At 32.5% G+C, this 5,405-nt stretch overlaps 1 non-coding gene across 1 annotated transcript; it reads right to left on the bottom strand.

Moving 5' to 3' along the window:
- Positions 1-3,648: 3,648 nt before the first annotated feature.
- TRNAY-GUA (transfer RNA tyrosine (anticodon GUA)) lies at positions 3,649-3,734 on the bottom strand. Its single transcript is given in 2 exon segments — positions 3,649-3,684; positions 3,698-3,734. It is a non-coding gene; the product is annotated as a tRNA-Tyr (tRNA).
- Between the last annotated feature and the right edge of the window lie 1,671 nt (positions 3,735-5,405).

The raw sequence follows: 5,405 nt of genomic DNA, 5'->3' as shown, positions 1-5,405 counted from the left end.
CACATGTGAATTCATATAAAAGGAAATAATTGGGCAAGAGAAACAGAGTTCTACGGGTTTATAGAGAAGCAAAGTACAATATGACCTTTCCTATAGGAAAACTGATAAACAGAGTTTCTATTTATTAGTTTTCAGAAACAATATTCTGACTTTTCTGATAATTAAAAAAAAAGTGATCTTGTTTTTTTGATAACTTCAAGAAGTTTCAAAGAGGGTTTTGTTTTGTTGAATATTACAAAACAATGCTACTGATTTTTTTTAAAATTATAGAAAGGTTGTTTAAAGTTGCATAAACAGATTTTTGTGTTTCTGTTTACGCAGAACCTCTACTTTTGTATTTTAAAATTGTAGAAAGGTGGTCTTGAGTTTTTGAAAACCACCTAGTACTTATTTTTGTCAACAGTGCTTAAAAAAATAGCATTTTTGTATATTTTTTATACATTTAAAGATCTTGTTGCATGTTAAACTAATTTAGAAGGATTAAAACTAGTTACATTTATAAATATTAGTTAGAATAGTTTTTATTAAACCTAATATTTATTTATAATTAGGCAAATGACAAACCGAATATTTATGGTTGAGTTATTCAAAATTGAAAAACTCAATGGGATGAATTTTGGAATATGTAGGAAGATGCAGTATTTATTAACCTATGAAAAGACTCTACATGTGTTAACAAATGTAAAACCTTCAATAAATGATAAATTTAGTGAAGAAGAAAAAAAAACATGCAATAAGTTCGTAGAGGATGATCAACTTACACGAGCGATGACCTAATTCGGGTATTCGAAGACTATAACATCGCTAAGGAAATGATGAAGGTTGTTAAAAAGAAGTACAATATGACTTCAAAAACTCACATCCATCTTCTCCTAAAATAATACAACTAATACAAAATAAAGTAATAAGATAATGTAGTCGATCATGCAAATCACATGCTGGTAATGGCTAAAGACTTAGCCATAGCTGAAAATGATATTCTTGAGATAATGCAAATTTTTACCATATTGAACATCCTTCATTCATCATGAAAAATTATGTCAATTGCCATGAGATTGAACAAAAAAAGTCTCTCACTAACTGAATTTCCTATGTAACTGGCTCTTGAGCAAGAGCACATGACCAAAGACAAGAAGAGAGAAATCATGAACACCCAAGAATCCTTCCTAGCAACTTTTCAAAGGTTCAAGCCTAATGACCCATTCTTCAAGAAATTTAAGAATAAGTACAATAGAGGGCTTCTAGTATAAACTGAGAATCCTAAGACTGCAACTAAGGGTGCATGCTTTTTTTATAGAAAAATTGGCATTTCAAGAAGGATTGCTCAAACAAGTACAAGAAAGAAAGTCCAAGAAAATAAGTAACTAAAGAGCATGAAATAGTCTATATTGTATTTGAGTCACTGATTATAGATGGCGATCTCCTAAGATGGTGGATTGACTCAGGTATGACGAAACATATGACAAAGACAAAGGAATGACTTGTGAAAATGAAGAAACTAAAGCCAGAAGACTATAAGGTGTATATGAAAAATAACACCTACAGTGATGTGGTCAGAATAGGGTCTTATAGGCTTCATTTGGAAGGGACCAGTCTACTGCTAACAAATGTACTTTATGTACCTTTCATGAGAAGAAATCTTTTAACAATAATGAATTTTTTCAAGAAAGGCTTCAAAATCAATTTTCAAAGTCACAATATCACTATTGAAAAAGATGAAAAAGTAAAGCTCAAGGGTCGCTATGATGTTGACCATGACCTCTTTTGTTTAAATGTAATTCTTTCAAAAAGTAATGCAATGAATATTTCTAATTATGTTGATTAAGCACTTAATGTGAATCCATATTTATATCACTTAATGTTAGGACATGTGAATGTTAACAAAATGGAAAAAATAATTTACATAAAATTGTTATCGTCTCTTAAAAATGTAGAATTTAAAAAATATGAACCATGCATATGAGATAAAATGACTATACAACCATTTCCTAAGGGTAGCAGGACGTGTGACTTATTAGTTTTAGTACACACAGATATATGTGGACGTTTAACAGTAAAAAAACATGAAAATAAATCATATTTTATTATATTTATAGATGACTAATCGAGGTATGGATACATCTACCTAATCTCGAGAAAATCTGAAGCTCTTGAAAAGTTTAAAACATATAAATATGAAGTTTAAGGATTATTAAGATGAAAAATCTAAGTTATTAGATTTGATTGAGCAAGTGAATATAACTCTAATATGTTTAAGACCTTCTATAGTGATAATAACATAACTCTTCGTACAACTATACCTTATACACTTCATCAGAATGATGTAGCAGAAAGAAAGAATAAAACCTTAATGGGTATGATAAGATCTATAATGGTACATACAAATCTTTCTAAGAAATTCTAGAAAGAAACAATAAACACTAGCATGTATATTCTAAATAAGGTTTCTTCTAAGGTTGTAGAGCTTGATTCATCTGCGAACTTGATACACCTCATGAGTTATAGACTGACATAAAACCGAACTTGATTCATCTGCGAAAGTAGGGGTCTCATATGCATGTGTTGATTCCTAGTCAGATAAAGACAAATTAGATAACAAGACTATCAAGTGCATCTTCGTGGGGTACCCAAAGAGATAAAAAAGATATTGCATATATAATTCTGAGAAAGGATTTATAGAAAGTAGGAAAGTGGAGTTTCTAAAAACCAAAGAAAGTGGTTTTGATCATAAAGATGATGGTGTCTTTCTGGATATCATAAAGAATTGTAAGATACCTACTCAGGATTTAGAGCATAATGATCCATTTGTAAATGATGAACAACCTTCACAACTAGTAACTAGATAAAAAAAAATAAGAATTCTTTCCTCTTATTTAAATGATTATTATATATTTTTTAGAGAGAAATTATGTTATTTCATAGACTTTGTTGAAACTCTTGATAACTTGAGTTTTGAAGATGCAGTTGCTTCTAATGAATCTAATTATTAGATGAAAGCAATAAAAGATGAGTTGAACGCCATAAAAAAGAATGAAGTTTGAGAACTAACTATGTTGCCTAAAGGATATATGACAATTGGTAGTAAGTGTGTTCTCAAGAAAAAAACTCAAGGTAGATGAAACTATTGATAAGTTCAATGCAATATTAGTAGCAAAAGGTTATTCTTAATGAGAAGAGATTGATTATGAAGAAACTTACTTTCTTGTAGCTAAATTGGTCTCTATTCATATTATTTTGGCATTGATATCTTATTTTGATCTTAACCTATACCAAATGGATATGATAACGACCTTCTTAAATGATGAATTAAATGAAATTATTTTTATGCAACAATAAAAAAGTTTTGAAATTGAAGGTCAAGAGAATAAAATATATAAGTTGAATAAATCCTTATATGGACTTAAGCAATCACCAAGACAAATAGTAAATAGTAAAAGTAAATATATCCGCCTTGCCGGATTCGAACCAGCGTCAAAAGCTCAGCCAGTGACCACTCCTACCTGTTGTAAAGCTGATTCGAACCAGATACGTTGTTGATCTTTCATTTTTATTTAAAAAAACAAAAGTACAACAGAACAGCTTTTATTGAATTAAAAAAAAAATGGTCAGGAAGCTCGTCAAAGGGTAAATAGTAAAAAAATGAGCATATCCGACCTGCCGGATTCGAACCAGCGACCTAAGGATGACAGTCAACCAACTACAGTCCTCCGCTCTACCAACTGAGCTAAGGTCGGCTTGTGTTATCCAAGAAAGAAATATATTATAAAGCTTTAAACATTTACATTTGTACCCTAAAGGACAAAGCAAAGAATCACATGGGCATTAACACCTGAACGGTTTAGCATGCTCCACCTTAACGGCCAACGAGTCGCATCAACGAGTATTTAATGAGGGTGTACGTAATTAGTACCACCTACCACCATGAATATTTAGAGAGCCTGTTTTGGGAGATGATAATGGTGTTATACCAACAGGGGCTCAGTGTGGTTGGTATTGGTAGGAGCTGTCAGTGCAGGGTCTCTTTGTGGTTGGGACATTGCAGGTTCAAACCCCAGTGGATAAGATTGAATAATAACTGGTGGGGGTCTGCCTAAACCCAGCTGGCGTTTAAAAAAAATGATAATGGTGTTGAAAGTGAAGATGGGGTGGACATATATAAGCCAATTTCAACTCCAACCTCATCTTTTATTTTTATCGCCACTCCCATCACCCCTCTCATCTCCTTTCCATCTCCGGCTCCCAAACAACAAACAACAACAACAACTACGCCTTCATCCCAAAACAATTAGGGTCGACGATATGAACCAACAAAGAAAATCATTCTGGGTCTTCCACATGAATCCTTCTCCTCCATTCATTTCTATCCAATGCCATGTCCTCGGTGAGGTTCACAGCATTCATATCCTTTCCTATCACCTCCATCCATGTCTTCCTAGGCCTACCCCGACCTCTTTTAATTAATATATTTTCCCATTTCTCCATCCTTCTAACTGGAGCATCATTAGGCCTTCGTCTTGTATTTTCACACATCCATCTCAACATACACATCTCAGTTACACTCATTTTTTGAATATGATGTCTTTTGGCAGCCCAACATTCCGTGCCATATAGTAAAGCGGGCCTAATAGTCGTCCTATAAAACTTTCCCTTCAACCGCAATGGCTCCCAAACAAAGCACAAATATTTTTCAAGATATTGCAATTTAAACAGAAAATAGAATAAGTGTCAACCACACCCATGTAAGCAAATGTTTTATTTGTTTATGGTTGTTAATTATATGGGCTATGTTTCTCCAAGTATTGCATTTTTTTTAACTTTCCAATTGAGCTGTCACTGAAAATCAATATCAACAACCACTAACTTTTTAGGTACGGTCACTCAAACCTGCCAACCCTAACATTTTTAGATGCATACAAACATGAAAGCAACTTCCTTATTTACTCTGTTTATGAAAAATCCATATTAGATAAAAAAAGTTTTGCTGCATGTGTGGCCAGTTGTGTTTCTCACATGCATGTGTTATTATTATATGGAGGTACATAGATGCCAGGATAGCCCATGTAGTTAGAGAAATATAAAGTCAAGGAGAAAACCAGAGAGAGGAAAGTGGAAACATTCATCGTAGATGAACGTCATCTAAAGCACAAAAAATAAATGGCTGAAAAACAAGGAAAATGGTGGTGTTTGGCAGGATTTTGCTTAAAGGGGCGGCAAAAAATTTTTGGTTTCTAATATTTACAATTTTCAAAACTTTTCAAAGGGGGCATCACTTAGTTGAAAATTTTCAAAATTTTTTGCTTAAAAAGTAGCAAAAAGATTTTGGTTTCTAATATTTACAATTTTCAAAAGTTTTCAAAGGGAGCATCATTTACTCGGTTGAAAAATTTCTAAGAATTTCAAAAAAA

Source organism: Nuphar pumila, chromosome 1, assembly GCF_984573655.1.
Source record: "Nuphar pumila chromosome 1, dmNupPumi1.hap1.1, whole genome shotgun sequence".
Taxonomy (NCBI): Eukaryota; Viridiplantae; Streptophyta; class Magnoliopsida; order Nymphaeales; family Nymphaeaceae; genus Nuphar; species Nuphar pumila.
The sequence above is the reverse complement of the archived record's forward strand: the minus strand, read 5'-3'. Positions and strand labels throughout refer to the sequence as shown.